The sequence below is a fragment of the Schistocerca nitens genome, chromosome 4, assembly GCF_023898315.1.
Source record: "Schistocerca nitens isolate TAMUIC-IGC-003100 chromosome 4, iqSchNite1.1, whole genome shotgun sequence".
Taxonomy (NCBI): Eukaryota; Metazoa; Arthropoda; class Insecta; order Orthoptera; family Acrididae; genus Schistocerca; species Schistocerca nitens.
This window is the reverse complement of record NC_064617.1, coordinates 581,700,682-581,724,520: the sequence shown is the minus strand read 5'-3', so window position 1 is coordinate 581,724,520 and position 23,839 is coordinate 581,700,682.

Sequence of the window (23,839 nt, the reverse complement as noted above, 5' to 3'; positions counted from 1 at the left end):
TTTAACTCCCGATGATTCCAGATGTTGGGTCACCTTCAACATATCGAAGTCATAGTGCTTTATAATTAGTCCCTTGCGTCCAAATTAACTTTGAAGGATTAAGCTTGCTTAACCAGAGAATGTTAAAGTCGCTAAAGGATGTGACACTGAGAATTCCTACGCTTCAACTACGAGGAGCCTTCATTAACAATTTGCTTTGAACTGGTTGACAAGCATACAGGGCGTCTGCATAATGAGCTCGTATCTGTTTCCTCCCCCTTAATGTGGCGCCAACGTACCCTTGTCATCTGAGACATATGGATTTGTGTCTCACGCTGGTGAGTGGTGTCTGGAGATTTCAGTCGGAAGCTCGAAGAATATTCTAATCAAGCTTCTTAAAGATGCAACGGTGGTGCAGGAGCAACAAATCAACATTGACTGCAAATAAAACTACATACCTAATACTCGTGCTTAAGAGAAATCCTTCCCTAAACAGAAATCCAGCCTCTAAGGTAGATGACAGCACAATTATGCGAAACTCTGTACGCAGGTATTTAGGAGCTCTCGTCGACAGCTGAATAAACTTCTCAGCACGCGGAGAATCAATCTGTCTGAAGACTGCTAAAATCGTACACAAGTCTGTAAGCGCTGAGTTGCCAAACTTACACCTGGAAGCTGTAAACCTTTACAGACGTACTATCGATTACAATTGTGGGCTTTACAGTAAGTTCCTGGGCGGACTGGATCCGTCTGGTACGACAGAGAGCCACCGTAAAACAAATGCAGGGACGTTATTAGAACGAGAAGAGTAAGAGACGTTAAGAGAAGAGGGGAAGTGAGTGAGAGTGAATATTTGAATGATGAGTAGGTGTGGAAAGACGATGGTAGTGACGTCAGTGAGGTAGGGATGAGGTCGCAAGTAGAGTAAAAATGCGATCATTGAAGTATTGTGGGTGTCGGTTAGATATATTAGTTATTAGAAATAGTATGACATTGTCGTTTGGATATAGTTATGAAGTCTTGATATATTTATCGAGTCTCTCAATAACTGACGAATTACTTATAATCACAATTTTATATGTTACAGATGAGATGTGTAGGTACATCATGTGTAAGAAATGAACAGGTGGCTGAAGTGCAGGCTCTTTTCTCAATCAGCACAGGAGAAGTTGGAATTGTACAGAGTGGCCGCAAACCAAAAGACAGCTAGGGAGATTTACATAAAAAATAATGTTATACGTTTCATTCTTTTGTTTTGTTTCATTACTTACCTCCGTCTTATATTCTTTAAACTATGCAGTAGAAAGTAGTATCTCACTATTTCATTATTAGACCTAAGAAAATATGTATACTATTATACAAATAATTGTCATTCCACTTAATTCTGCTGTATGACTGACTCCAGACATACTGGAGGAAAGGTTCTCATGATTGCAACACATGCATGAACCCGTCATAAAAGCTGACATCGACCAGGAGAGCGGTGTGCTGACAACATACCGCTCCATATCCTTATCCAGTGACGCCTATTGTTGAGGATGACGCGGCGGTAGGTCGGTACCGTTGGGAGTTTCGAGGCCTGTTAGCAGGGTTTTTGTTTTAAAAGATGAAGTATAATACTCCACAGTAGACATTAGACTGAATCCGAATTGATCCTTGTGTTTTTATGTGATCAGACCATGATAGAGGCAACTTTCTGTAAGTTTTCTCTTGAACTTCTGCATCAACCATACCCTGAAAGATGGATAGTAGCAGAATGCCATGCTTCAAGTTGAGCTCGCCGACCTGATCTGACGGAAGCTGTTTACTTTTAGTGACGTCGTGTGAAAAGTCATGTGAATAAGACAGTCTTATGACGAGACACCTGCTCCTATTGAAGTGGATTTCCTGGCAAGAACTCTTACTGTATGTAACATTACTCGAACAATGCATTAGATGAGTCATTAGAACATATGGAGCAGAACTTGGTGTAAATATGTCATACGTATATCGATACTTTGCGAATTCACTTTAAAATGTTGTCTTGCAGCATCTTGTGTTGCTTGTACACATTAATCTCTTTATTGCAATGACTTGTCAATCTGGATTATGCCGCGATCTTGGAAACATCATGTGCAGCAGGACAGTTACATTGTTATCTCAAGATTGTTCTGTTGGACACCGATTTTTTGGATTTTTTTTATAACTGTATAGTTGTTTGCCATCTCAATAATGATTGCATGTAAAGTAAACAGCGAAATTAGAAATAAATAACAAAATACTGCTTTACATGGACTAGCGCAAGTTTACACAATCCTCTTCTCATGGATAATTGAGCGATTTCATCTCAAATCACACAGGTGACGAGTAAATGTGTCACATAGCTGTTTCAAAGTCCGCTGAAAAAAAATGTGTTGAAGTTCCACGTGATACCTCTCCAAATCTTCAATATTTTGATTTTCTGATGATTTGTTTAAACTCTACTGACCTCTCTGAGTGAGAGTATTAGTGAAAACTTCATAACAAAAGGAAAAATTGAAAAGTTGTAATAAAGAAACAAAAAGTGACACTGATCTGAATTTATTTTCAATAAAAACTTTGTTCCCAATACAATGAGATTTGATTAATACATACAAACTCCTGAGCTTTTTTAAATTTTATTTTTGAAAAATAAACTATGAAAATTTTTAACTTTTTCAAATTTCAAATTTGTGTTTAGAAAATATGAATTATCAGAGGTTTAACAGTCTGGAGAAATGATAAACAGGAATGACTGCTGACTGTCAGCTATGACATTATTGCATGAAAATTTTAAACCATCAAAATATTTGTACCTGACGATGAAGGAATCTGAAATTTTTTGGTTATTTATAATTTTTTCTCCAAAACCCCCAACCCAAATGATCTAAAAGTTTCATGGTACATTAGTTGGTCATTGTACGTAACAAACAAACAGTAAGAGAGAGCAATAATTGTCTGTACAAAATGCGAGGAATTTAACAGATAGATCTAGCTCTACTGTCAAGTTCAAAAAATCATAGACACTTAATATTTAAACTCATCGATGATATTAAGTTAATGTCATGCAAAACTGATATATCTGTACCAAAATAATTACTTTACAGCTTTATAAGTGAGTGGGAAAACATTTCATAATTTTGTTCAAAAGCATTTTACAACAAAAGTGAGATATATGGAATATTTACAACCATTTTCCTAATTATGATGATATTTATATTCTGCCATAATTTTACTTCTTCATGACTTTCCATGAATCAAAGTTGCCTACAATGTTACCATCAACACTGCACTGTTGAAAAGACTTTTTTTTTCATTTGCTTCTAATTGAACCTGTATAGCCGAACTGAACTAGCACGCATACTAGGATGATCTAACAAGAGCAACATTTAGGAAATGGGAACTGCAAACTGATCTTTTGATGATGGCCACTTGAAAGCATTAGTAGGATCATGAGCTGTCTTTTTGTCCCACCCACCACTGATTATCATACACAAAAGAAATGTGACTCACTACAAAGTCTTCTAATGTACACTGTAGTCTTTGCTGTTGACACACAGTAACTGCCTGAATTTCGTGGGGAACCGTTCTTGCAATGTATATACACTCTGGAATGCAGCCCAGTAGTGACTTGATTAAATTCCTACCACAGGCTTCATAGCAGACCACTATTTTCTCTTTTTTAAAATGGAATTCCTTTAATCTGCTTTCATTTGGAATTAAAAGTTTCATGTTTGTCACTAATTTTGATATCGTGTTTACAAATTCAGTAGCATTTCTTGTAGCATCAACAGCTTCATGCTGATATTAAATCTTGTTGCAAGATGTTTACAGAGACCTCCTACCCCATCACATCCACTTTTTCCATGATCTTTTGCTATCCATTTTTTGTTAATTCCTGTAATGCAATGTTGACCAGGCTCATAAAGCAGAAAGCGGTTTTTAAAATTAGATCCAGCACCATGAGTCACATACACATGTTTAAGAAATCCATGGCCTGTAGAGATCACGAGACCTGAAATTGTCATGGCCTTCTCTGTGGGATACATGCATATGGTCGGATGTGTAGGGTCACAGATTACGTTCGTTTCCCTAAAAAATTTAAATGACCTTTTCCCTAAAAAATTTAAATGGCCTTGCAAATGCGTAATGCACGATTGCCAAAAGATGGAAACACTAAGGTAAGGTATCACATAAACGAACTCATATTTGCCCAAATATATACTGTTTTCACTCTTTGGAAATTTAATGTTGATAGTTCGATTTAATCTCTCATAATTTCTCCAGTGATCCAATGTTTTAACTTATTCGTAAGACAGTTTGAGCCGTCCTGCGGCTCACGTTGATGTTGTTTGTAGGTTTCCGCCCTATGTTGGAGGCCAGACGATATCGTTTAGTTGGCATGGTTGTGGTTGTTTGTCTTCTTCTCGTGTTGACTGGCGCCACTCGGTTTCGCAAGCGATGCCTGTTTCCGATATGTAGTAACTGTTGCCCTATCTTTGGGGCGACGTCGTTGTTTTGCTGGGTCTTTTGAGTGGCGAGTTCGGTTGCAGGCTGTGGAGAAGCAAGGTCCGCGCAGTGCGGGAACACGCAGGGAACGCTGGTTGCACGCATGGACTGCTGGATGGAAGGGCTGTGGTCACGAGGTGCACGACTTCGTCGCAAACCGGATCCAGCAAGCTTTAAGATGGGTGCATTTCAATCAAAGTAGAGAAACCTCCACCATTGTGATATCCCGCGATTCTCCAGTGACCTAGTTTCTTGTCCCTGCTCGTAGTGTCGCCAAGGCGAAGAGCAGCGAGTGGAGTGCTTGGGAAAGGCGGATCTGATTAGCTTTCCTCGACTTCTTACTACTGCTTACTGCGTTCAACTTGTTAGTTTGTTTAGTTCAATCAGCGTAATTTTTTCTGCCTGGTGGCCGCTAACGCCCCAGTTCCCTACCCTGGGGGCGTTAGAGTACATAACGGCAGTGTACATTTACTCGCCTTGCCGCTGCTGTCTGGTAAGACGTGTCGTTTTAACAGCTTTCTTGATTGTAGGCCGTTTGGTGATTTCTCTACTTTGGTGGTAATGATTCCTTTCTCGTTTTGGGGGCTCCAAACACAGTATTGTGAACGCAGTGCAGACCGCCGGTTCCAGCTTTGTCGTATTGTTCCATCGTTGCGTTTGGTTTATCGGATGTCAGGCAGCTTTAGCAAGATTATCATTAATCATTCGTTAGACTGCCACTAGTCTCAGTTACCATCTTGTGAATCAATGGAACTCTTGGCTGCCTATCTCATCGCTCGCGAAAGTGTTTTTTGCCGGACCTTCTCAGAGGTCCATTCCTGGAGAACCGTCAGGATCAGTTGCTTGCTGTTGTAATTAACTTTTGCTATTGTATTTACTGTTTTACAGCAGGTTCAAAAATTTTTATATTATTGTCGTTCTGGCGTGTAAGGCCTTCAGCTGTCATTGTGGTCTTTTGCCTTAAAATTCTAATTTGGTATTTGTATTTTAGCAGTATGCCTTAAAACTTTATTTTTGCCATTCCTGCTTCTGATGCCTTCCGCTGTGTTTTTGGTGACCCACCTTAATATTTCAATACCTGTAAGTTGTAAATTGCAGCGTGTTTTAAACAATTCTTAATTTATTGCCATTCCTGACGTGTAGGGCCTTCTGGACAGATCTCAGTAGCTTTCTTTTAAAACATTATCTGTTGTATCTTTATTTAATGGAGATTTGCCAAATTGTAACACATTGAAAACACTATTATTTACACTGTGGTTTGTCCTTAATTAATAATGTGTGGTATTGTTGACTCTGGATTTTATGGTTGAAAATAAATTGTGTGTAGCTATAAAAGGCAACCAATATTAACTGATTATGGCCCCTTCCACAATCATAAACAAATCCTGCCTTCTCTTGAGTACTACCAGGTTTCAACTGGAAGCAGAGCGTGGTTACAATTGTAATATTGCAATTCCAGTTACTGTTGATTTGATTTGTTGAAATCTATTAGTGTTGTACGATTCCTGCCTTTGGCATTTTGTTCGGTTTTCGGTGATCAACACTGTAATGGCTGTCAGGCACTGCCCCAGGATCGGCCTAATGAGGAAGGATGACCTCACTCATTAGCTGGCGATAAGACGCCAGCCTATTGAGGGTAGTGTTCTAAGCTTAACAGCCCGCTTTAGTGCTGACGTTCTTCAGCCAGTTAACGTCATGCTGGATGTTGTGTGTGAGACAAAGGCAGTCACTGAGATTATGTTTAAAGCTGTTAGGAGTCTAGAGGACAAGATCGGCTTTTTAGAGGGCACTCAACCTAGATGCAGTCAGTTAGACAGGGTGGAACCTTCCCGTCTCCTCTATATTTCTTTTGTTATGCAATAACCGTCCCCTCTATATCTCTTTTGTTGCGCAACCTTCCCTTTTACAATAACCTATGAAACCTTCGCTTGGGATTTTTACCTCTTGCTTACTAATAACAAATGAAATTTTCGCTTTGAAATTAATTCTCTTTCTCAATCTTCGCATACAAATTTAATTGCTGCTTATTAAAAGTGATTTTCTGATTAATTCAACGAAACGTAGATTGTGTCGTCGTCGTGGCCCTCAGTCGTTATCTGCAATAACCCAAAACTCTTCCTTACCTTTTTTACTGTTACTGGATCGCCATATGACTGCTACATCGAACTGCGACATGAATATACTTACTGTGTTTTACTATACTTTATTATCTGCTGGTGGGCCGTCATAATAAGTGGCTGTATTTATTAAGAAAGCTGACGATATACTTTAATAGCAAAGCTGACGTTATTCTTTAATTAATTTGACTGAATTTACGTAATTCATAGTTAAACTTTTTCTTGACAAGAATAAAATTTTGCAAAGTATTACGCCGATTGCTTTGAGATGGGTTATAATCACTAGTGCAATATTGCTGGCCAAAATTAATTATATTCTGAATGAAATTATTTTACAAACGTTCAACTGGGGCTTACTTTTTACAATAGTCTTACATCTAGCATTGCGCAAACATACCTTCACTAGTCTTGAGTTTCTCAAAAAATAATTCAATAATATTAGTTCCTCTTATGATAATAGTTAGCTGATGTCTCTGTACATCCGTTTATAGTCTCTTGTAAATCATAGCTGGTGGCTGGCTGGCAAAACGCTCCTCTCAACCTCTCGCCTCAGACCAGCTACCGATTCGCTTCACTTCCAGCTTACTACTGACTTCCTACGAACGCTAAAGAGGTGTCTCTGCTGGCAACGATGCTTTCTGCCGCAGACAATCCCTGCTACCATTACAAAATGTATCAATGCGCGATCTTTCCTGCTCTTTTCTTAAAACTTATCCTTACGCGGTCTCTCCCCCCCCCCCCCTTTTTTTTTAAAGTTATATCAATGTGCGGTCTTTTCTGCCAACAATACTTTGGTGCAGATATTCTCTGCTACCACAATTATTTCCAACATGGCGAATATTAATTACTCCTACTTAATCCTATTAATAAAATATAAACATCTTTCATAAATTGTGGTTTGACAATAGACAATAGAAATATCCACGTCTTACATAACCCTCCACTGGGTTTCCTTAAAATTTTCCTACGTCGTTAAGTCAATTGGACTTGACGTAAGGAGAAAATTTGATTATAGATATATGTGTAGTAATAAGTAAGTTAATGATAGAATATTTCTTTCAAGAAACCACATACATATACTGTCATAAGAATTTGTTTTCCTAAGTCTAATAAAGAGAATATTCAAAAGACTATACATCAAAATATACAAAAAATATGAGTAAGTATGTTGGAAGTGAACATCGGGTAGTAAAAGTCATTTTCATCTCTAATAGTAACGGATGGCAAAAAATTTGAACATTGTTTCTGTTCATTGTAAATTTTTTTCCCTGGTAAAATTTGCATCTATTAGTACCATACTCAACGAAGGGAAAAAACGGAATTGGATAGTATGGTCAAAGCACTGGCAATTGTCTGTGAATGCACTCAAAAGTCCGTTTCTTCCCCTCACATACCACAACACCAGGTTTCACCATGTGATTCCGTCGTCTCTTCGATCCATAGTTTTAGTGTAACCAAACACTAATTTAACCATCGAATTGCCTGAGTTGCGACAGATACAGAAAGTACAAGTTCCAACTCAGTTGTCCATTAGTAGTGATAGTGTGCATCTTGGTATGCAAGCACCTATTGACGTACATCATTACTGTGGTGTGCATCTTGGTATGCCGACACCTCATAGAAAACATCGTAGACTGTAGTAGCGTGGTTCACTATTCACTTTTTTTGTGCTCCATAACCATGGGGATGCACAGGAATTAAGGTACAGGTATAATAATTTTGTCAACAGATTCACGGGTATGCTTGATACAGTTATTACCAAATTTTACATCATCTCATTTCTCTGTGCTCATAAAAATTATTTATTTTACGTTTAAAAGGACAAAATATGTCACCTTGTGTGACTGCAGAAAAAGTTTATAGTTTTAAACAATTACAGAAAAGAAACAATTTTCCATTTGTAGTGAGTTCAGGCTACAATGCAAATGACATTACGTGACAATCAATAACATAAATAAATATTCCTGTAAGCGGAATTTAGTATTACATTTAGGCATCAACATTTTAAATAAAATAGACAAGTACCTTTATACAAACTATGTCACTTTCTGTGACGTTAGCAGATACATTTCCTCTAAATAAATCATAATCTGGTGCTCATATAAATAATTACATAAAGACACTGTTATGTTGCTTCACAGGTTGTGAATTCACAGTTTTTGAAATATGAAACTACATTTCGACAAACTATGTCACTTTCTGTGACTTCAGTATGTTTGGTATGTCGTCGTCAGTTACGAGTCATATTGTCACTCGACTGTATATTATGTTTGCGTTGTGTAGCACACAATGTCATTGTTATTTAAGAGAAAACATTTGTAAATTACACAGAGTGCGAATCGGTATGCTGACATTTGATCTGTTTTTACTATGTATATATATGAAGCAAAATAAATCAAGTTCAATGCATAGAATTTTTTTTCGAATAGCGAAGTACATATAGTAAGCAGTTTAATGTGGTTTCTCCATCCGTAGTGCTACGCTGCGTTGTGTCACCTGTTATAAAAATAAACCGGTTCTAAATTATATTCCTTACATACTAACATCTTCATTCTCCTCTCTCCTTTGTACCTCGTTTCATCTCTCTACATATCCTACAATAATATATTCACTGTTAATAATTATCAGCGTACGGCATGACTTCAATATCTCTCTGCATTACCTATAATAAAATATTCATGGTTAATAATCGTCAGTGCACGGTATGACTTCTACATCTCTCTGCATCTGGAAAATCGCGTCAGCTCTCGGCATGACCTGTAAAGCATTTATCCATATTTCTCCATATTCAATACTTACATCATAATTAAACCTACGTTTATTTAGGTGAACTATGACAGCAATGCTGCATACATGGGTTAAAGAATACATCTAATTGTTACTACTGTATGAAAACCATTTGTAGGTGTGATACTTTTACATTTAAAGTAGTTCTGTTAATTGATGCACTTACATTATAAATGTGAAACAAATGTCCTGCGAGAACGCTTCTAAGAGTGCTAGTAATGTTCAGTGTATTTATCTGCTGTCGAGTTGAGGTGACCTGCTGTGCGCGTAAATAACCCATTACTAGCTCACTGTGTTCGGGTTTGCTGGAATGTGTCGAAAAGCTCATTGTTATACTCTGTCTACATGTATCCCTGTAGGAAGGTTATTCTTATTTGTTGTTGTTGTGGTGTTCAGTCCTGAGACTGGTTTGATGCAGCTCTCCATGCTACTCTATCCTGCGCAAGCTTCTTCATCTCCCAGTACCTACTGCAACCTACATCCTTCTGAATCTGCTTGGTGTATTCATCTCTTGTTCTCCCTCTACGATTTTTACCCTCCACGCTGCCCTCCAATACTAAATTGATAATCCCTTGATGCATCAGAACATGTCCTACCAATCGATCCCTTCTTCTAGTCAAGTTGTGCCACAAGCTCCTCTTCTCCCCAATCCTATTTAACACCTCCTCGTTAGTTATGTGATCTACCCATCAAATCTTTAGCATTCTTCTGTAGCACCACATTTCGAAAGCTTCTATTCCCTTCTTGTCTAAACTATTTATCGTCCATGTTTCACTTCCATACATGGCTACACTCCATACAAATACTTTCAGAAACGACTTCCTGACACTTAAATCTATACTCGATGTTAACAAATTTCTCTTCTTCAGAAACGCTTTCCTTCCCATTGCCAGTCTACATTTTATATCCTCTCTACTTCGACCATCATCAGTTATTTTGCTCCCCAAACAGCAAAACTGCTTTACTACTTTAAGTGTCTCATTTCCTAATCTAATACCCTCAACATCACCCGACTTAATTCGACTACATTCCATTATCTTCGTTTAGCTTTTGTTGATGTTCATCTTATATCCTCCCTTCAAAGCACTGTCCATTCCGTTCAACTGCTCTTCCAAGTCCTTTGCTGTCTCTGACAGAATTACAATGTCATCGGCGAACCTCAAAGTTTTTATTTCTTCTCCATGGATTTTAATACCTACTCCGAATTTTTCTTTTGTTTCCTTCACTGCTTGCTCAATATACAGATTGAATAACATCGGGGAGAGTCTACAACTCTCTTACTCGCTTCCCAACCACTGCTTCCCTTTCATGCCCCTCAACTCTAATAACTGCCATTTGGTTTCTATACAAATTGTAAATAGCCTTTCACTCCCTATATTTTACCCCTGCCACCTTCAGAATTTGAAAGAGAGTATTCCAGTCAACATTGTCAAAAGCTTTCGCTTATTCTACAAATGCTATAAACGTAGGTTTGCCTTTCCTTAATCTAGCTTCTAAGATAAGCCGTAGGGTCAGTATTGCCTCACGTGTTCCAATATTTCTACGGAATCCAAACTGATCTTCCCCAAGCCCGACTTCTACTAGTTTTTCCATTCGTCTGTAAAGAATTCGCGTTAGTATTTTGCAGCCGTGACTTATTAAACTGATAGTTCAGTAATTTTCACATCTGTCAACACCTGCTTTCTTTGGGATTGGAATTATCATATTCTTCTTGTAGTCTAAGGGTATTTCGCCTGTCTCACACATCTTGCTCACCAGATGGTAGACTTTTGTCAGGATTGGCTCTCTCAAGGCTGTCAGTAGTTCTAATGGAATGTTGTCTACTCCGGGGGCCTTGTTTCGACTCAGATCTATCAGTGCTCTGTCAAACTCTTCAAGCAGTATCATATTTCCCATTTCATTTTCATCTACATCCTCTTCCATTTCTTATTAAGAATTTCTGTATGTTTTACATATAATGGTTTACTCTCGATTGTTTTGTTCTGAATTTCTGAATGTGTACTACATTAGCGTGCGGAATATTCCGAATTCTCTACGGTCCTGCATATAGAAGTTAAAATTTTTTGCATCGGTTCTTCCTTTTGTGTGACAGATAGTGGGTACGGACTAGTACCTTATAGCTAATCTCGTACTTGCTAATCTACTTAGCTGCTTCTGCTGTCTCTTCCGACGATCTGCAGCTCGTTTAATGTTCGCTAGTGCCATGTCTATTATCTCACAATGACGAAGTCTACGCTTGTTTGGAGAAGTAATCATTTCAGTAAGATTATTCGGGGGGTCATTATTCGTCAGTATTACAGTTGGTGAGAGCATCGTTGACTCATTAGGTATTGCATTTATTACTTCCTGAAACTGTGAAATGTGTTCGTCCTATGTAGTATACTTTCTGTGGCAATAATTTACTCTCTAACATTTGTTTCCGTATGTCTGACCTAAACTGTGGTCCGTTATCTGAAATAACCTTATCTACATGTCCTGCTATTGATAGAAAATCTTTTACAAATGCTCTTCATCCTGATCTAGGTGTTGCTTTCCTTAGTGAAGAAAATGTTACAAATTAGGATAACAGTTCTAGCAGGACGTGTACATTTCTATTGTCTATTGCTAACCACAATCTATGAAAGACGTTTATATTTTATGAATAAGATTAAGTAGGAATAATTAATATTTGTCATGTTGGAAATAATTGTAGTAACAGGGAATGTCTGCACCAAATTATTGTTGGCAGGATTCTCTCTTTTGTTACGCAATAACCGTCTCCTCTATATCTCTTTTGTTACGCAACCTTCCCTTTTACAATAACCTATGAAACCTTCCCCTAGAATTTCTACCTCTTGCTTAATAATAACAAATGAAATCTTCCCTTTGAAATTAATTCTCTTTCTCAATCTTCGCACGCAAATTTAATTGCTGCTTATGAAAAGGTATTTTCCAAATTATTTCGACGAAACATAGAATGTGGCGTTGTTGTGGCCCTCAGTCGTTATCTGCAATAACCCAAAACTCTTCCTTGCCTTTTCTACTGTTACTGGATCGCCATCTGACTGCTACATCGAACTGCGACATGAATATACTTACTCTGTTTTACTATACTTTATTAGCTGCAGGTGGGCTGTCATAATAAGTGGCTGTATTTATTAACAAAGCTGACGTTATACTTTAATAGCAAAGCTGACGTTATTCTTTAATTAATTTGACTGAAGTTACGTAATTCATAGTTAAACTTTTTCTTGACAAGAATAAAATTTTGCAAAGTATTGCGCTGATTGTTTTTGAGATGGGTTATAATCACTAATGCAATATTGCTGGCCAAAATTAATAATATTCTGAATGAAATTATTTTACAAACGTTCAACTGGGGCTTACTTTTTACAATAGTCTTACATCTAGCATTGCGCAAACATACCTTCACTAGTCTTGAGTTTCTCAAAAAATAATTCAATAATATTAGTTCCTCTTATGATAATAGTTAGCTGATGTCTCTGTACATCCGTTTATAGTCTCTTGTAAATCATAGCTGGTGGCTGGCTGGCAAAACGCTCCTGTCAACCTCTCGCTTCAGACCAGCTACCGACTCGCTTCACCTCTCGCTTACTACTGACTTCCTACGAACGCTAAAGAGGTATCTCTGCTGCCAACAATGTTTTCTGGTACAGACAATCCCTACTACCATTACAAAATGTAGCAATACGCGGTCTTTCCTGCTCTTTTCTTAAAATGTATCCATACGCGGTCTCTCCCCCCCCCCCTTTTTTTTTAAAGTTATATCAATGCGCGGTCTTTTCTGCCAACAATACTTTGGTGCAGATATTCTCTGCTACCACAATTATCTCCAGCATGACAAATATTAATTATTCCTACTTAATCCTATTAATAAAGTATAAACATCTTTCATAAATTGTGGTTTGACAATAGACAATAGAAATATACACGTCTTACAAGAGTACAGGCACAGTTGATTTATTTAACCATCCAGATATCTGATTTAAGGGCATTAAAGTTAGAGGATCATGATAAGGAATCAACTGCTGAATTAGGGTCCTTTGTTAATAAATTGCAGTTTAAGATCACCTTTTTAGAGCTTGATGGGAAGAGCACGGGCTATCAGGATTTGTTATCTTCCGGGTAGTGTGCTAGCAAGGCCAGGAAATAACGCCCTTAGGTCCTACGAGGGGTTATCCTGGGCTTTTGCTAAATTGCCTAATCCCCCTGTGCATCAGTTTCGAAACATCACAATATTAGCTGTAGACCGACACGAGCGAATTGAAAGGTTGTTATTGTTGTTGGTTCGCTCCGAGCAACACGTTGATGCGTCTGGTGTTTTGCAGCAGGTAATTTTGTCTGTGTTGTATCCTTTAACTGGAGGTGTGTAGAGGACTCTGGTATCCAGGGCCATGGCAGAAGGGTTTTCATAGCAGCAGGTGAGAGAGCTTGTGATCAGTGAAAGATTGACCACGGGGGTTCATAAACTGCTCGAGTGTCGCTATATTTGTGGCAGATGTAGAAAGATAGGCAGGAGTTGCGTCAGTACGTGTAAAGAGTTAAGAACGCCTGTTTGGCCTTGTTAGTCGACTTGCCAGAACGGGAGTTAGTTTCAATTGTCATGAGGGGAATGCGAACGCCATATAAGTCACAATTAGTTTTTCGTGGTCGTCCCTCCACTTAAGAAGAACTTCGGGCTGCCGTTGTAGCAATATCCGCGTTGCCGCTCTCGGACGATAGACACCGTGAAGTTATAGTTCAGCCCATGGCCGTTACCGAGGGTAACTCCTTATTACGAACATCAGTTGAGTCTGCTAAAGGGGGAATCGCAGCGTTGATTCAGGTGCGGTCGAACAGGGCATTTAGTTTGTACTTGCGTTCAGCCGCCGACACCCAGAGTCAGTTAACGACTCCCAGCTGGGCAGCGACCCCGGGGCCGTGTCTTTAAACCCTGGTGTGCCCGTGTCGCTTCTCCATCATCACCCCCACTGCCTTATATATGTTCTCGATTAGGTGGTGAACCTGTTTGTGTCTTTTTGGATTCTGGTAGCTCCTTTTCATTGTTGAGCTTGGAATAGTTTCTTGAATTTGGTCATCTTGCGAGACTTAGGATCGTCCCATCTTTGGTGCAGAGATGTCGGATTGCCAACGGGCAGGTGTTGCCTCTGCATGGTTGGGTCCGAGGGAGTATCTCGATTGCGGATATCTCGTGGCCCTTGTCTTTGGCCTTGGTTAAGGAGCTGCCGGTCGATTTTACTTTGAGATGTGATTTTATCGGTAAAACTGGTCTTGTTTTGGATTATTCAGGGTACACCTATTTCTTTAAGTTCGCTTCTGGTCAGAAATTTGTGTTCTGTGAGCATGCTAAACGTAAGGTGCATCAAGATGCGGGAATGCTGGCTGTTGATGCTAAAGTAATTGAGTTGGATCTCACCCATCTTTCTTACCAGCAGGCCTCTGAACTAGGGGGTTTGTTGGAGAGGTTCCCATAGCATCTTTGTGATAGACTGGGGGTTACTAATGTTCTTGACTACCATATTCGTCTGTCTGATCATGTCCCGTCAAGCAGTCCCCATGTCGTCTCTCACCGCCTAAGATGAAGATACTAAGGGGACAGATCTCCAGAATGCTTGAGTAGGGAGTTATTAGGCCTTCTACATCCGCTTATGCCTCCCCTATGTTCCTCGTCCCTAAGGATCAAGGGTGAGACTTTCGGAACGTTGTTGACTAATGTCGCCTAAATAAGAAGGTTGTCCTCATGTCGGTTCCTTTACCTGATCTTCATAACTCTTTTACTTGGTTTGTCGGGGCTAATTGATTTACTCTGCTCGACCTGAATGAAACCTATTAACAGATTCCCTTACCGTAAGAATGTAAATACGTTGCAGTATTTTGTACTGATTGCAATCTGTTTCAGTTTAATAGGGTCGCCTTTGGTTTGGCTACTGGCGCCGCCGTCTTTAATCATTTGCTGGATAATATTCTTGGAGACTTGAAATTAGTCAGTGTTCAGAATACCAGCATGATTTAGTTATTTATAGTCGTTCGTTTGAAGAGCATTTAGCACATATCCAGCAAGTTTTTGCCGGTTTGACTGTTAAACCCAATAATGTGACATTAGCAAGGCAGCAGGTATCCTCCTTAGGTCACGTATTATCAGGCAAGAGTATTTTCACTAATCAGGAGCGGACTAAGGCCTTGAGAGCCCTCCTGCGGCCCGCTGATAAGAGACGGATTTCCAAGTTCATAGGGATGGCGAATTATTTTAGACGTTTTGTCCCTGATTTGGCTCAGTTGTCCGCTCCTTTAAAAGAACTGTGACGAAAAGGGGTGGTTTTGAGTTGGAACCTGCTCAAGAGGCCGCGTTTGAGCACATCAAGTCGGCTATAATCAATCCTTCCGGTTCTCAGAGTGCCTGATTTTAATAAGAAATTTTTTTCCAAACCGATGCTTCTAATGCGGGAATTTCGGCATTCCTCCTCTAGGAGTTCAAGTGTCAAAGGCAACCATTAACAAATCCGTTTCGTCGGTTAACCAGCGCCGAGCTTAAATAATGTGTTTACGAATGTGAGGCATTGGCTGTCTTGTTCGCACTGGATAAGTACCGGTTTTATCTCGAACATAATTTCAGCTAGAGACTGACAATCAAGGCACCCAGGCCATGTCAAACTGGCCGTATCGCGAGGTGGGCGGTACGTATTTAGGCGTTTCAGTTCGAGGTTAAGCATATTAGAGGCACTGAGAGTCCTCAGCCGTATGTTTACTGCACAACCATCTAGTGAGGGCGCCCAAGAAGCTTCGGAAGGCCATCTTAGTTGTGTCATGTTACGCGGTATTCCTCATTCGTTTAGTGACATTGCCGAAAATCAAGATCAAGACCCCACTTGGGGACCCGTTAAGAAACGGCTTTCGGCGGGGTAGCGTTCGGATGAACACATTATCAGGAAAGGTATTTTGTGTAAAAGGGTGGGACGTACCTAGGAGATTAAGATCTATCTACCAGGCACCCTAGTATGCCCAGTTTTCCATTATTTTCACAACTCATTGATTGGCGGGCATTTAGGAACCTACCAGGCCTTGCAGAACATTAAGAAGCATCTCACGTGGCCGTCTATTGACCGGGACGTTAGAGAAATTGTTTCTCGGTGTCAGATGGGTGACCAAACCGAATAAAGCTCTTCAACAGGGGTTCCTTAGTTCTGAGCGTGAATCTTGCTCCATGGACAAACTCTATCGATTATGTGAGGCCCTTACCTCGCACCAAAAGAGGCCATGGTTATGCATTAGTTATTGTTGACGAGTTTTAGAGGTCTACCTGGCTTCTTACGAGTCGTAATGTGACTGCTGCCAACACCGTTGTGCATTTAACTAACGTATTTAGTGTTTTCGGGCCTCCTAAGCAAATCGTTAGTGATAATGCGCCGGCCTTTCTTTCGGATCCCTTCAAGGCCTGTTTTCAATGTGGTGTTAGGCATTTATCTACCACTGCGTATTATCCGCAGCGGTCCTTTGCGGAAATGGTTAATCGTCAGCTTAAATCGGTACTGATTATCTTTCATCAGAAGTCTCCCAGTAAGTGGGATTCTAGTCTGCCTTGGCTTAGCTTTGCCTTCAATACCGCCAGCCATGAGTCTTTGAATGCTACTCCGGTTTCCTTGATGTTTGCTTATCCCGTTACTTCCCCCGTTTCGAACTTACGGGGGATTGAAGATCTAATTTCTGCGGAGATCACCCCTCAGGTCGTCAAAGGAAATTGTAATCGGGCGAGGTGCTGTATTCTGTGAGGGCCCACACCAGACAAGATGGGCGTTATAACCGTTATCGACGAGCATTCAGGGGTAAGCCGGGGGATCAGGTGTATGTCCGTAATTTTCCTGGGAGGAAGGTGCGTGTTGGCAACCTTGGTAAGATTGTAAGCCCTGTTAATCTTCTGGTGAAGGACAACCGTACTAGTAAGAAGTCCCGGGTCAACCTTATAAAATAAAGTTTGTTTAGGCCGCTAGTTGTGTCTCCTACCCCCCCCCCCCCCTCCATCAAGCGGGTTTGTCCTTTGGAGGGGGAGGTTGAACCGTGCTGTGGCTCGTGTTGGTGCTCTTTGTAGGTTTGCGCCCTCTGTGGGAGGCCACATGTGTCGTTTAGTTGGCATGGTTGTGGTTCTTTGTCTTCTTCTCATGTTGTCTGGCGCCACTCGGTTTCGCAAGCGTTGCCTGTCCGCTAATGGCAGTGGAACGGTAGAGAGACAGCTTGAAGGTGGTTCATTGAATCCTCTGCCAGGCACTTTACTGTGAATAGCAGAGTAATGACGTAGATGTAGATGTATCGATATGTAGTAACTATTGCCCTATCTACGGGGCGAATCGGTTGTTTTGCCAGTCTTGTGAGTGGCGACCCGAGTGGAGGGTCTGAATCAGAAGCTCAGAAAGGTTCTGCGACGGTTGAGGCTGCAGTTTCCTAGACTTGGCCAAATGGTAGTAGGGTTTCTGGTTCCGCCGAATAGGTCAGGTGTCCACTATAAGCAGGAAGCGGCTACACGGGTCGCAGGGGCTATGTGGCGTGGACTGGGCGGTTTTTTAGGTTAGAGGGCCTCGGGAAAACAGAAGAAAAGCTTCAGTCATAAATGGTGCAGGACGGAAACAGGAAGAAGTTAGATACAGGAACCATTGGTATAACAGTTGTAAATTGTTGTAGGTGTGTTGAGGAAGTACCAGAGCTCGAAGCGCTAAAAGAAAGCACAGATGCTCAAATCGTTATAGGCATTGAAAGCAGGCTCTAGCCGGATTTAAGCTCAGCGGAAATTTTTGCGAAGATCCTAACGCTGTTTCGAAAGGATATGCTACATACGGGTGGCGGTGGCGTGTTTGTTGCGGTTCGAAGTAGTATAACATGTCGCGGAATTGAAGTAGATCCTTTCCTGTGAGTGAGTATGGGCATTGTTGGCAACCGGAATAAAATAATAATTGGATCCTTTTACCAACCTCCCATTACAAATGATACAGTTGCTCAAAGATTCAAAGAAACTTGAGTTTGATTTCAATCAAGCACCCGACCAAAACGATTATTGTTTGTGGTGACTTTAATTTGCCCTCGATATGATGGCGAAAATAGATGTTTACTTCCGGAGGTACGCATAAAACATCATCCGAAATTGTGCTAAACGCATTCTCTGGAAATTATTTAGAGCAGTTAGTTCATGAGCCCTCGCGAATAGTAAAGGGTTCTGAAAACACTCAAGATCTCTTAGCAACAAATAATTCTGAGTTAATAACGACCATCAAAACAGATACAGGGGTTAGTGAACATATGTTTGTCGTAGCGAGACTGAATATTGTAATTCCCAAATCCTCCAAAAGTAAGAAAAAAATACCTATTGAAAAAAAGCAGATACAAAATGTCTGTTGCAGAAACAACGAAACAAACACGACAAATTTAAACAGACGCAAAATCCCCAGGATCGGCGATCTTTCACAGAAGCTCAAAATTTAGCACGTGCTTTAATGCGAGATGCTTATAACAGTTTCCACAACGAAACTTTGTCTCGAAACCTGGCTGAAAATCCAAAGAGATTATGGTCGTATCTGAAGTATGTTAGCAGCAAGTAACAATCAATGCATTCTACGCCGATAGCAATGGAGATTTTATCGAAGACAGTGCTGCCAAAGCAGAGTTGCTAAACGCAGCCTTCCGAAAGAAGACGAAGTAAACAGTCCACAATTCGAATCCAGTACAGCTGCCAACATCAGTAACGTAGAAGTAAATATGCTCGAAGTAGTGAAGCAACTAAAGTCAATAAAAGGAAGTCTTCTGGTCCAGACTGTATACCAATTAGGTTCCTTTCGGAGTATGCTGATGCATTAGCTCCATACTTAAAAATCATATACAACCTTTCACTCGACGAAAGATCCGTACCCAAAGACTGGAAAGTTGCACACGTCACACCAATATTCAAGAAAGGTATTGCCGGCCGGGGGCCGTGTGGTTCTAGGCGCTACAGTCTGGAACAGAGCTACCGCTACGGTCGCAGGTTCGAATCCTGATTCGGGCATGGATGTGTGTGATGTCCTTAGGTTAGTTAGGTTTAATTAGTTCTAAGTTCTAGGTGACTGATGACTTCAGAAGTTAAGTCGCATAGTGCTCAGAGCAATTTGAACCAAGAAAGGTAGTAGGAGTAATCCACTAAATTACAGGCCCATATCGTTAACGTCGAAATGCAGCAGTAGTTTGGAACATATATTGTGTTCAAACATTATGAATGACGTCGAAGAAAACTGTCTATTAACACACAGTCAACATGGGTTTAGAAAACATCGTTTCTTTGAAACACAACTAGCTCTTTACTCACGTGAAGTGTTAGAGTGCTATTGACAAGAGATTTCAGGTCCATTTCTTACTTCTGAATTTCCGGAAGGCTTTTGACACTGTACCACTCAAGCGGATTGTAGTGGAAGTCAGTGATTATGGAATATCGTCTCAGTTATGTGACTGGATTTGTGATTTCCTGTCAGAGAGCTCACAGTTCGTAGTAATTGACGAAAAGTCATCGAGTGAAACAGAAGTGATTTCTGGAGTTCTCCAGCCTAGTGTTATAGGACCTTTGCTGTTCCTTATCTATACAAACGTGTTGGGAGACAATCTGAGCAGCCGTCTTAGGTTGTTTGCAGATGACGCTGTCGTTTATCGACTAATAAAGTCATCAGAAGATCCAAAGAAATTGAAAAAAAGGTTTAGAAAAGATATCTGAATGGTGAGAAAATTGGCAGTTGACCCTAAATAACGAAAAGTGTGAGGTCATCCACTTGAGTGCTAGAAGGAATTTCTTAAACTTCGGTTACACGATATATCAGTATAATCTAAAAGCCGTAAATTTAACTAAATACCTAGGTGTTACAATTACGAACAACTTAATTTGGAAGGAACATATAGAAAATGTTGTGGGGAAGGCTAACCAATGAGAGCGTATTATTGGCAGGACACTTGCAAAATGTAATAGATCTACTAAGGAGACTGCCTACACTACGATTGTCCGTCCTCTTTTAGAATAGTGCTGCGCGGTGTGGGATGCTTACCAGATAGAACTGATGGAGTACATCGAAAAAGTTCAAAGAAGGGCAGCACGTTTTGTATTATCGCGAAATGTAGGAGAGAGTGTCACAGAAATTATGCAATTTTTGGGCTGTAAATCATTGAAAGAAAGGCGTTTTTCGTTGCAACGGAATCTTCTCACGAAATTTCAATCACCAGAGAAACGATCACCACGATAAAATAAGGGCAATCAGAGCTCGTACGGAAAGATATAAGTGCCGGCCGCGGTGGTCTCGTGGTTCTAGGCGCGCAGTCCGGAACCGTGTGACTGCTACGGTCGCAGGTTCGAATACTGCCTCGGGCATGGATGTGTGTGATGTCCTTAGGTTAGTTAGGTTTAAGTAGTTCTAAGTTCTAGGGGACTGATGACCACAGCAGTTGAGTCCCATAGTACTCAGAGCCATTTGAACCATTTGAAAGATATAAGTGTTCGTTCTTTCCGAGCACTATACGAGATGGAATTATAGAGAATTGTGAAGGTGGTTCGATGAACCGTTTTCCAGGCACTTGATTTGCAGAGTATCCGTGTAGATGTAGATGTAGATGTAGTTGTGGTTGTAGCTGTATATGTAGATGTATGTGGTGTATTACTTCATTTTGCTCCTTATAACTCTGGCGTTCCTTAATCAGGTTGTCTGTGAATGAAGAGTCCCCTATCCTAAATATCCAATTTCGATTGTGCACCATCAAGAGGCTGCCAGTGTCACTGCCACACTGACCTATATAGAATTTTCCACATTTACGACCCATCTTGTGTATTTCATTCTTTTCCAAATCTGGAGCCCCGCTTTTGTCATGGGCAAAAGTTGACCAGTAATGTTGTACGCAGTATTAGACCACCTGCATAAATAAGGCCAAAGTTATAAGATGCAACATGAGTCCTACGTCATACCCACATAGAGATGAAGATGAGTTGTCTAGATATATTTGAAGTTAATTAATAAATGAACATTCCGCAAGCTTAATACTGCATTATCAGACACAGTTCACATACTTGCTGCTGATAATGGCAGACAGCTCTCAGACCATGTCGTAAATATTCCTGTCTTCACATTTGATCAGGTTTTCTTCCTTTATCCCATTTATTAAGCTATATTTACCCTGTTGAATTTGTTTCTATATAAAATGACAACTGTGTCAGTTCCAGAATGAGATTTTCACTCTGCAGCGGAGTGTGCGCTGATATGAAACTTCCTGGCAGATTAAAACTGTGTGCCCGACCGAGAATCGAAATCGGGACCTTTGCCTTTCGCGGGCAAGTGCTCTACCATCCGAGCTGCCGAAGCACGACTCACGCCCGGTACTCACAACTTTACTTCTGCCAGTATCTCGTCTCCTACCTTCCAAACTTTACAGAAGCTCTCCTGCGAACCTTGCAGAACTAGCACTCCTGAAAGAAAGGATATTGCGGAGACATGGCTTAGCCACAGCCTGGGGGATGTTTCCAGAATGATATTTTCACTCTACAGCGGAGTGTGCGCAGATATGAAACTTCCTGGCAGATTAAAACTATGTGCACGACCGAGACTCGAAGTAAAGCTGTGAGTAGCAGGCGTGAGTCGTGCTTCGGTAGCTCAGATGGTAGAGCACTTGCCCGCGAAAGGCAAAGGTCCCGAGTTCGAGTCTCGGTCGGGAACACAGTTTTAATCTGCCAGGAAGTTTCAACTGTTTCAGTTACTTGATTAACCTCAATTGTACATGTTATGTGCTTGTAATACTGAACCTGTTTAACATAGGACTACTTTGTTCAGCCGCTCGTTTGGACCATTTCACCAATGATTAATGTTCAATTTATTGTCTGCTCAGAATAATCTATTTCATTTGTTATTTAGTTCGTTAGTTAGTGCGTCACATATTTTATCATAGTTCAATAACTTTACGCAATACTTACACTGAAATTATTCCACTCGTTTCAGTCCTAAACCAAACATTAACAATGGTCGTCTTTGGAACCAACTGAGGTTTTGTGTAGTGCTCTAGTGTAAATTGTCTGTTCCTACAAAATTTCACAGCCACAACTATTCACCATTTTACTTGGCGATAGAGTAACACTCGTAAACCGGTTTGGGAAAACAATAAAAATTAAAAGTTGTAAATTATTTCACCAGTGCCGTCTGTGTCTTCATTCACAATACATAAAGATTCTTTTTGGCTTAAAACAAAACATTTCAATGACAGACATTAAGGACAGCGTACAAGGTAGAAGTTAGAACGAATGGCAATATTTTCAGTTTACACCACAAACATAGTTTATTGGGTCCTGCATCTTGAGTGAGCCGTTTCTCAGTAGCATTCCAGAGTTTTTTTTTTTCCGCCGTGCAGCCAAATTCCAATATTGGGGCCAATCTCGTTTTCACGAGCTAGTCTTATTGGTTAGGGTAAACATTGTAGCTGATTTCAACGTGTCTGCGACCGTATGTCTGTATAAAGTTTGAAAAGCTATGCATATGAGAGTAGTTTCCATATTGAGCAATCTACCTGCCTGGTTGAAGTACATTTCCAAAGAGGGAAAATAAGACTTATAAGAAGTATTGCTTCCATTTTTCGTGTAACCGTGATTGTTTGAAAGGATAACATTTTGTTTGAGATGGAGAAAGAAACAGGATATGGCTCGTATGATACACCTGATGCGGCTCGTCTGATTCACCTGGGGTTGACATTAACAAAGGGATAAATCTGTTAATTTCCTTTCCATCCATCATAGAATTAATGGCAATGACCGACACCATCGTTGTTCGGAGAATAATGACCGAATAATTTGTAATGTCTCTGCTCACGAGAATGAAAAACACATTAAATGGTCGGCATTTAAGCTCAGAGCCGCTGACTGCTATGACCAAGACCAACTAATGACTGGAAGCAAGGCGGGAACGACCATTACTTCTCTTCACAACAATCTGCCTACTCCGCTGGTTCCAGTCTGGAAAATATTTATTACTCGCTATAGGTGTAGATAATTTTAAAATTAGTACAATAGCTCTATACACATATGTCTTTAAGTTATTCTTACACAGTCGGCTTCATTGCTAGTGCGTACAAGATGCTGACGAGAATAATATACAGAAAAACGGATACAAAAATTGAGGCTCTCTTAGACGATGACTGGAAAGAAAATTGAGGATCTGTTAAAGGACAACTAGTTTGCCTTTATGAAAGCTAAATGCACAAGTTCTGACTTTGATTTTGATAATGGGAACAAGACATAAGTAATATAAAGAAACGTTCATAGGATTTGTCAGCATGGAATATGCGTTCGACAACGTCAAATGATGTAACAAGTACTAAACTCTGACAAAAATGTAATGAGGAAAGGTCGAATAATGCCACTTGAACAAGAAGCAAGAAGTGTGGAATACCAAGAACGAATTGAAAAAGTTTTGTCTCACAGA